This window comes from Quercus lobata, chromosome 10, assembly GCF_001633185.2.
Source record: "Quercus lobata isolate SW786 chromosome 10, ValleyOak3.0 Primary Assembly, whole genome shotgun sequence".
Taxonomy (NCBI): Eukaryota; Viridiplantae; Streptophyta; class Magnoliopsida; order Fagales; family Fagaceae; genus Quercus; species Quercus lobata.
This window is the reverse complement of record NC_044913.1, coordinates 30915244-30926471: the sequence shown is the minus strand read 5'-3', so window position 1 is coordinate 30926471 and position 11228 is coordinate 30915244.

The following is an 11228-nucleotide window of genomic DNA, read 5'->3' as shown; positions in this document are numbered from 1 at the left end:
CAACCATAAGAAATTTTACCAGTTGAGTTAACTGGAACCCACATTATAAGTTTTAAATTATAAGTGCATTTTACTTGGCCCCTTCGTATTGAAAAAATAATTGTACAACTACAAGCACTCATTTAAAGTGTTAATGATTTATTCAAGCGGTAAATTCGGAGGAAATGGTAGGGTCAATTGGCTGTATTATCCAAGGAATTACAACTGGATTGGAAGGCTTTAGGTCAATAAAACTACAGCATACAAAATGAGAAAATAATACAGTGGCACACGAACTAGCTAAGCTGGAAAAGAATAAAGGCATCGACAATGCTGCATCTACTGCATCAAGACTGTCATGGGCTATAGTTTACTGGGGCTTTAAATGAAGTACGGTGAATAGAAATTTCTATTCAGGATATGTTTGAATACCACTTATTTTGCTGAAATTAAAAACTTATTACTAAAAGTACTATAGATAAAGGTAAAAGTTAGTTGAAATAGTATGGTAGGACTCATGAATAGTACCAAAAAGTGCAGTGAGGCCCATGAATAGTATCAAAAATAAGTTGAATAGTGAAATAATTTTCATTTTTTATTGGTATCCAAATGGAGGCTTACCGTACTTCATTTTTTCAGCTGGAATGCAACAAAAATTTAGAATTATTAAAAAAAAAAAGCTTCATTTGTTTTAATATTCACTTTTTTTTTTTTTTGGGTCATATATAAGTCATTAATTTAGGAGTGTTTAAAACATATGTTCACTGAATTGGTCAATATTGCATAATTTGAAGATTTTATTCTAGAAAAAAAAAAAAAAAGATATTGAGGATTTTAAAGAACTCTACCAAATAGAGGATCTTAGAGAAACCGCATCAGAGGTTGGAAAATTGTGCAAAATACAAAAAGTGGTTAATTTTACTCATTTTAACCCAAAAAACACCCACATTTGTGCTTGAAAAATTGTGCATATATACAAAAGTTCTACAATAACCATGCATATATGCACGGTTACTATTCACGTGTAAATGATTTTTTTATTCTTTTTTTCTCTCTACCCCTTCATCTTGCTCTTCCCCTCTGTCTTCTTCTCACAACAAAACCACAAAATCACCCCTACCCAAGCCTCAACCACTAATCTCTATCTTTTTCCGACAACAAAATCACAAAACCACCCCTGCCCAGCCTCAACCATAGATCAAGTGGTACCACCCAAATACAAAAACCCAAAAACTAAAATTAGCAATAACCCATCATAATACAAAAACCCAAAAACTAAAACTAGAAATAACCCATCATAGAACCAGATGAAATCAAACCCCAAAATTAACCAAAACCCAAATGAAGTCAAGTGAGGACCATGGTAGCACTACATCAAGATCAGAGGTGGCAATGGTGGGTCGCTGCAACTGGGGCTTGCTTGGGTTGTTGGCGGCAGTGTGATGATGGTGGCAGTGAGGTTGGTTTGAGTTTGAGAAATCTGTAGAAGAAAAAGAAGAAAGAATAAATAGAAGAAGGAAGAAGGAAAAGGAGAACAAGAAAGAGGGAGATGGTTCAAAAATTAAAAAAAAAAAAAAAAGAAAAAAAAAAAGAAAAAAAGAAAAAGGATTTGCTTGAGAAAAAGAAAGAAAGAGGTGGGTGGGGCCATGTGGGTAGTTGTTTGTGTGATATAATAAAAAATTAAAGAAATATTATTATTTAAATAAAATAGATGGTAGAATAGACAAACTGATGTAGGTGTTTTGTAAAAGTGGGTGTGTAAAATTAAAAACGTATGTTTTTTTTTTTTGTTAAAAAGACAGAAATTTTACATCCACTAATACGGATACTCTAAGAAGTCTAAATGCTCTTGATCCTCAAAATACGTAAAGTAAATCTCATTTGTAAAAGTTTTTTTTTCTTTTTGAAAAGAAATTAAATATTTTTTATTTTGTGAATATTATATATACGTATATATTTATTATACTTTTAAAATTGACCTATCCAATTTTTATTAGCACCTTTTTTTACATATTTTTTTTGTAACATATTCTTAATTTTTGTATAAAATTTTAATTAAATCTATAGTTTCATTGGTGAGCCATAATCAACTAGGTTAAGTTCCGATCAAGTTTACTAATTATGGTTAGGGCTATTGGAACGCAAAGGATTTTTTTTCCCTATTATTATTAGGAAAAAAGATGTAATGGTTTTTATGGTTAAAATTTTGGGACATGTTTATTTTGTTATCCATTAAAAAATAGGTTTTTCATTTAGATTTTGTTATTATTACTTATATATATATACATATATATAACCTTGCATTGTCAGGGCTGTTAATGAACCAAATTGTTTATGAACAGCTCGAGCTTGGCTTGAGAAAAAACTTATTTATGTTCGTTTGTTTTGAAAACAAGTTAAGCTCAAGCCTTAATAAGTATAGGCTCGATTATTAAACAGGCCAAGCTCAAACAAAATAATGTGTTCATGAATAGGCTCATGAACATGAGGGCTCGATTTAACTATATAAAATATTACATTTTATATGTATACTTGTCTAAAAATATATTTATATAGACTTGAAATTGGAATGTATGAGTTTGTCAAGAGATTTATATGATATTAAATTATTATTTGTAGCTTATTAATGATATAAATAGTCTATTCATAGTCCAAATTCATAAAATTATGAAAAAGTAAAACATTTTAGTCATGGTTTAACACAATAAAGGAAAAGAATAAGTTAATCAAGTAACTCGTGAACAAGCTCAAGCTTGCTCGACAAGAAAATGAGTCAAACTTGAACATAAAATCTTGTTTGATAATAAGCTCGAGCTTAGCCCATGTTTGAAAAAAATTAAATGAACAAGCTTGAACATTTAATACTCGGCTCAGCTTGTCTCGGTTACAGCCCTGATTTTATGTGTTAAGGCATATAAAAATGACATTTATTATCTAACTTATTTGAATTTTTTTTTGAGAAGGTAACTTATTTGAAATTAATTTCTTTGTATACTTTTAATTTTGTAAAATTATTGTTATTACTCTAACATGTAATCTTTATTTTATTTAACAAAAAAAATTGATTTAAAAAAATTTGAAGAATATTAATCATGATTAATATAATTTAAAGGATAATTGCATCTAATTGAATAAAAAGAAAATATTTGTTTTGAATTAATTAAAATTGACTTGATGAAATTTTCTAATATACTAGAAAATAAAATATATAATAAATCATGTTAAAACCATCTTTGAAGTATTGTGTGGTGTGTGTTATTTTGTGGTTAACAAATATTGATATATTTAACTCGGCCCCAAATTTAAAAAAAAAAAAAAAAAAAAAAAAAAAAAAAAAAAAATGAAGACTTGACTCTACCGAAGCTTGGAAGGATTAGAACTTGGGGCATTAATTAGAACAAAACTGAAATTGGGAGCATGTTATGTACGACTCCTCACAATTGGACAAACATAAGAAAGAAGCAATTAATAGCATACTATTATAATTCTTTTAAATAAGAAATATCCATATAAATTCATTTTATATAAGTACTTGGTAAATCATTTATTTGTTTATAATTTATATGAAATGGGTTCAAATTACACCTGATGTAACTTTTATAAGGTTACACCTATTTTAAACCATTGATTTCTCACATATCTAACGGTAGAAAAAATGCTAGTATTTATTGTTTTCCAACTCATCTCACTCATCTAATTAATACTAGCATTTATGTCTCTCTCTTATTTATTAAATATAACCATTTATAAACATCTTATAATAAAGTAAAAGTCAGCTAACTTCTCCGATCTCTATCTCTCTCTTTTGTACCATTAAAGAAAAAATATCTCTCGGTTAACTCTCAAACCTAAATACAGGAATTTATCAATGTCCATCACAAGAACATTTTCAATGATATTCAGCAATTTCAGTGAAATCGAGAGCCAATACTTGTGACTACCTCACTTACTACATGCCCATGGAAAGGGAAAAGCAAGCCAAAGTCACTGCCACCTTGCCCAAAGGTGGCAAGGAAGACCATGCTCAAGTTGCCTTGGCCCATAATAAGTAGGGGAAAACTTAAAAGTAAAAAATATTGGGATTTATTTAGATTTTAGAAAAAAAGATGTTTTTATTTTGTAGGAGAAAAATCAAACAAGGTTTGTTTAGACCAACATAAATTAAAAAGGAATTCTTTAGTACCCAGAGGCTCTAGCAAAGTTCATGTTGAAAAGTCGTCATCTTTGTTTTCTCTCCCTACTTGATACACTTAACTAAACCTACATAGCATCACAATTTCCTGTTTCATTGTTTCTTTAGTTTTGGATGTAATCCAGGTTCGTAGTTATCAGTGATTTTGCAATTCTTTTTTATTTCCCTCAAGGTTAATAAGCTTATAAATGTAATAATACTTTTTTTTATCTCCCTATATGTTAAGATACTTATAAATGTAATAAATAAGAGAGAGACAAAAATGCTAGTATTAATTAGATGAGATGAGTACCATCAGGCCTTGTAGCCTAGTGGTACCCGGTTCCTCTTGTAACTGTTAGCGCAGGGGCTCTATCCCCTGCAATAAACAATTACCCAGCAAAAATAAAAAATAAGAAATAAAAAAAATTAAATAGATGAGATGAGTTGGAAAGCAATAAATACTAGCATTTTTTCTACCATTAGATATGTGAGAAATCAATGGTTTAAAATAGGTGTAACTCTTTTGAAGTTACACCTAATATAACTCTACAAAAGTTATATCTTTTTTAGACTGTAGATTTTTAAAAGATCTAACGGTTTAAAAAAAATCATTAATATGATTGCTTTCACCTTATTACCTTATTAATACTAGCATTCTCTCTCTCTCTCTCTCTCTCTCTCTCTCTCTCTCTCTCTCTCTCTCTCTCTCTCTCTCTCTCTCTCTCTCTATTTATTGCTTTCCAAGAGATAATATTTTGTTCAACACAACTTAAACAAAAAATCTAATTTTCTAGTTAGACTGCGTTGAAGTAGCAAATAACTTTTTTTTTTATCAAATAAATTTTTCTCATCAGATAACTTTTTTTTTTCCTTAATTTACGGTGAAGATAGAAGTATATATTTGTGTAAACAAAATACAAAGAAAAAACTGAGTTTGAACACAGGGGTTCCATAAAATTTATAAAAAGAAAAAATTAAAAAATTAAAAAAAAATAAAATAAGTCTGAGCCTATCATACACTAAACAGAATATCACATTTTCTTTAATTGAATTCTACATTATCAATGTTTTAATAGATACATATAAACAAAAAACATTTACATAATTAAAATTTTTAACAAACCTACACAATTATTATATGGTGTGATATATGATTTTTTTTTTCTTTTTTGGTAAGACTGAGTTGAAGCAGCAAGTCCAAAAGCTCTTCCTTTCAAAATTTCAATTGCTTGGTGATGAAAAGGTGGGAGGTTTGCTTGTTTAGTGTATGATAGGCTCAAAATTGAAGTTTTGTTTTGTTTTGTTTTTGTTTTTTCAAGGAGCAATTGAAAGTTTTTTTTATTTGACTCTTGTTTTTAATTGGTAGTTGTTGTGAAATCAAAGAAAATAGATTTTTTTTTATTTGTTTTGTTAGGTTGTGTGGAATAAAATATTATCTAGTGGAAACTAGAAAGTAATAAATAAGAAGAGAGTGAATGCTAGTATTAATTAGGTAATAAGGTGGAAAGCAATCACATTTAATGATTTTTTTTTAACCGTTAGATGTTTTAGAAATCTACAGTCTAAAAAATGTGTAACTTGAACCCATCTCTCTCTCTCTCTCTCTCTCTCTCTCTCTCTCTCTCTCTCTCTCTCTCTCTCTCTCTCTCTCTCTCTATGTATATATATATATATATATGGGTTGAGTTCAAGTTACACTTGATGTAACTTTAAACAATGTTACACTACTCAATATTTTTTAATTAGATGAGAATTTCGACAAATCCACCCTTAGATTACATTATCTTCGTATATTCTCTATGCTTGCAAAATTTAAAGATGATCGAAGATCAATGGCAATGTCATCAGTCAATTGTTTAAATTCGAGTTTTTGTAATTTAAAATAATGCATAAAAGATGAGTTTATGAATCGAATGATAAATTACATCCGATTGGCAAGAAAATTGGCATGCATGTTAAGAACATATAGAACATGTAATTCAACGGTGAGATTCTCAAAATATGAATTTTATAACAAATTATTGGATGATGTAACATTGCTTAGAGTTACATCAGGTGTAACTTGAACCTAAACCTATATATATATATATATATATATATATACTAATTACATAATAATGACATATGCCATCTTTTGTTAATCTAACGGTCCATACAAGAATGTTTAGCATGACTTCTCCTCTACCATTCCTTTAATTTCTTTTAGTTTTTACCTATTATTAATTTACTACTTCAATCTTCTCAAAAAAAAAATAAATAAATAAAATTATTACTTCAAAATAATTAGTTACAGACTTACACGTATTAGATTACACATCCTTTTGTATTTTTTTTTTTTTTTTTTTTTTAATAAGGAATATATAACGGAAGCAGAACTACATAGCCCTAGGGCCAATATTAGAACATAATCTATTACGTCTGAGACCAGTGAGGTCATATAATATAAGCGAGGACAACTCCACAAGAGGAGTGTCTAAAATAACAAAAGGCTGCTGGAAATAAAGTGACATTCTTGCAAGTTGGTCAGCACATGCATTTGCTTCCCTAAAGCAGTTAGCTTCCACCTGGGGATCTGGTTCATTAAGTTCCTGCAGTCAACAACCAAAGGGGCATAATCAGCAAGGGAGGCACTGTTGCTGTTTAGGAGGTGCACCACTGATTTAGCATCAAGTTCTATCTCTATTTCAGGCATTTGGAGTTGAATGCATAGGGAAAGGCCATCCCTTATAGCCCAAAGCTTAGCATGTAAGCTGTTTGCCCACCCTATAGCCCTGCAGAACCCTTTAATCCATCTACCGTGGTGATTCCTAAGAAGTCCACCACCCCCTGCCAGACCAGGACAACCTAAAACAGAGATTACTATAGTTATTAGATCAACCTTTCATTATTTGTTTTGAAATTCATTTGCACTTGGTGTTTTACGCTTCGCAACTCATAGCTATTCATTTTTTTTGGGCATTGGTGTAACTCATGGCTGCTCGTTTCTTTTTGCTTTTCGGTTTTTTATTCTTTGTGTAAATAAAACAAAGCCTTGAAAATTAGAAAAATATGCAGTTCCCATCGTCTTCTGCTGTTATTTTGTATTGGCCTTGAAGTGAAGCATTAACTCTCTCTCTCTCTCTCTCTCTCTCTCTCTCTCTCTCTCTCTCTCTCTCTCTCTCTCTCTCTCTCTCTCTCTCTCTCTCTCTCTCTCTCTCTCTCTCTCTCTCTCTCTCAGAAATTTGAAATCCAATTCATCAATCTATTTTTTTGTTGGTGGATTGCTTATATGAGCTGTTGGGTTAAGATAGTTTGACCCCGATTAATTAATTCAATTACCCATGTTAATTAATTAGGTTAAATTGCATGCAAATCGTGGAGACACCAAAAAATCACCAAAAATACTAAATGCAGCAGAAAATAAATTTGACACAGTGATTTGTTGACAAATGGAGAAAACCTCTCGTAAGACAAAAACCCCACCAAGTGATTTTAAGGTCACCACTCCCAAAAATACACTAATCAACAATCAAACGATTACAAGTATAAGAATTCACCACTACCTTGACCTATTCCAAAATACAAACTTACAGTTGAACCTTTACTCCAATATCCAATAGAACTTGATCTTGTACTAGCCTTCTTTCCTTTGTTGCACAAATTTTCAATCTGTGACTAACCTTTTTGCACGGATTCTAGTACGTGACTAACTCTGGCAACTTGAATGATTGTTGTTGGCTGCAAAGTTCTTCACTTCATCAACAATGAAGATCAAGAAGCACTTGCTTACAAAACCTTATGGCGCACAAACGCAGTAGCTTCTCATAGAGAAAAATAAACTCTTGGTCTCTGTATCTATGTGTGACGGCTCTTAAAATAAGTCTTATATATGTTTAGGGTTGTGAGAAAAAAAAAAAAAAAAAAAAAAACCTAAAACCAAATCACATCACATGGGTTGAAATTCAGATCTGGAAATTCTAAATTCATAAAGCTCGATAGATCAAGCTTGTGTCGAGGTTGTGTCGAGCTGCCTATTAAATCTTGATAGCAGATTTCTATCGAGCTATCTATCGAGTTTCAGTAAAATAGTTTTTCTTCACTTGTTTCTTTAATGAATCTTAATGTCTTTAATACAATCACTTAATATATATCAAACCCAACTTAGATCTACCAAATTTACAAGTAAAGTGCGTTTTGTCAAAAAATTAGTTAATTACATAGAAAATATGACCCTAACATGAGCTAATGGAAATCAGTTTCATCTTTCTCAAATTAAAGTGTTTGATGAAATGGTTTAGGCTTGGCTTTGAAAAGAATACATTAATTAACAAATGTTATACCGCATCAATGGCTAAAATTGTACCATGACCATATGATGAAAGTGATCATTATCCTCATCGTGAAAGCGAAGAGGAAGATCTCCAATTGCTCCACAAAGGGTTTTTTTGTTCTTTTTTTTTTTTTTTTCTTTTTTAAATATCTATTATTCAAAGTTCTTTCCTTCGTTCGTGTTTACCTATTTGTCTTTGCAATGTTGTCCTTTCTATTTATTAAGTTTCATGCCTTTGCTCAATCAAAGAAATTAGAGTGCAGATTGGAATTCATTAAACAAAATCAAAGTGGAACATTTTCAGTGATCATGCTCAGGTACAAAATTTGTACTATTTAGTTATTGATGCTATCTGCATGATGTTTACTTTTTATTTTTGTTGGTTTACCAAATTTCCATTGTAGGTAGCAGTCCCTGGTTTATTAAAATTTTGCTTTCTATATGCCCACAAATTATGTATGAGAAAGAAATGAATGGTTATTGGTTGATTTTACTCATTGGTTTATTTATTGGTTACACCATGGAAAGTTGTATATAAAATATCTAATTATACACATGTATTCTGAAAAAGAATTATACATCTTTCAAAAGACTTGAAATCCTTTCTTTTTTCTTTTTTTTGAGAAACCAGACCACAAGCCTAGGACTTTATTGAAAAAGCAAACAGAAACTTAATGAACATCAAAGTTTACCAACTCGGCAATGTCTAAAGGCAAAGCTTCCATCCAAATGTGGCAGCCAGCAATGGAAGAGGCCTTTTTTGCAAGAGCATCCGCAACTATATTATCCAAGCGGTTTACATGACTGAAAATAACTGAAGAAAAACTAGGTAGTAGGTGTCGTACATCATCTATGTTTGTTTTTAGACCCCTTAAACACAACCAGATTAATGTAGTTATTTAGCCAGGTGATTAACTTAGGTAAATTATGCAGATCTAGGTTAACACATATAAATCATATCATTGTAAATTACGGAAAATAAAGAACACAATGATATGATAACCCAAGAAAACCAAACCGGTAAAAAACCTGGGGAGGATTTAACCTAACTATCCTCAAGGTAAAATTGAATCCACTATGAAAGAATTGAAGTTTACACAATAGCGACTTCCTGTTGCTATCTCGAGTAGGAAACTTACTACCACGACCCCATGATAGTTTCGAGTCCACGGACTAATTCTTTTTTGGATTCCCAGCAAGTACAAGCACTCTCGCTTGTGTATCTTTAAGCTCTTGAATCAACAACTGAATTGATCACCAAGTTCTTGACATAATCTTGAATCTTGGAAACCCTAAGTATGTGTGAAGGCAACCACTTCTTGATCTCACAGAAGATTCACACACACAGCATAAAGAGCAACATAAAAACATGGTTAGGGCTTTCACTTTTATACTTAAGACAAAACATAAAACCCTACACGTCAAACGGGCTTAGGCTAAGTTGGAAATTCTATAGAAAAAACAATCTGCATGACTTTCGATCGATCGAGCCAGGTAGATTTACACAGTAAATCCTGCAGTAACTTGATTCCAACTTTACATAAAAAACATATACTTTGAGCAAGTCTAAACAAGACTAAAATGTTTTGATCATGGTTTGCCAACATTACAATTTAAAGTTCTAATACATTAGTTGCTAATTCCTTAGAACCTAACAAACTCCCCCTTTGGCAATCCATGACAAAACACAAACTAAACAAAGTGCTCAAAGTTACATAAAAACAGCCCATTACAAAAACATAGCCCAACATAACAAATTCAACCTAACTACTATCTATCAATTGCAAGTGTAGACAGCAGCACGACTAAATCAACTTGTATATTTCCTGAAACACTCAACAAACGCATAAACGCATGTGTGGAAAATACAAGCAAAACAAAAATAACTTCTTGATTTCACATAACACAAAATAAAAACATATATCATGAATAACCTCATAAATATAAATCAATAAGCAATGTGAAACAAGAAACATATACAAATCAATGTATCTCCCCCTATCATGGACAACCCAATAAAAAAAAAATACATCATGAGCCAAAAATGTAAATACATAATGAAGCACCTAGATACAATCTAATAGCTCCACAAGCTCCACAAATACAAAAATCTCCCCCTAACTACAAAAACCCTCTACAAATGTACTCCCCTTTTTTGTGATGGAATGCCAAAGGGCAATTAGAATCCATCATCAAAAGGAGGTGGCGGAGGTGACCATCTCAAATGCTCCAAATCCGCTCGCAAAGCACGAAGCTCATCAACTATGTCCACCAAAATCTGACCATGAACCGCCTGAACAGTCATAACAGTCTCCAATATATGTCGAATGTCTGAATCATTTGAGGCAGAAGGTGGAGGAACAGCAGTAGCAGCAGCAGGATCAACAAACTCCTTTGCCATAGTATCACCTGTAGAAGAGAGAAGAGGAGGTGCAACACCAGAAGTCTTTACCCTAGGGCGTTTAGAGCTCACTCTCATCTGAGCAGCCCTTTACCTAAGAAATGTGGCACCTATAAGAGCAATAATATGGATAGGCTCAGATGCGGGAAAGTCCTCTAAACCTAGATGTAAAAGAATCCGATGAATGAAAACCGGAAAGAAAAAAGCATGAGCAGTAGAACTACTCCTATGAATCTCAATCAAGGAATGAATAAAAAGATAAGGAAAACTCATAGGAGCATCAGAAACAAGGGCATACAAAAACATACATCTCTCCAAAGGAATGGTGTGCAGATGAGAGATAGGCCAGATGGAATAGCAAGAAA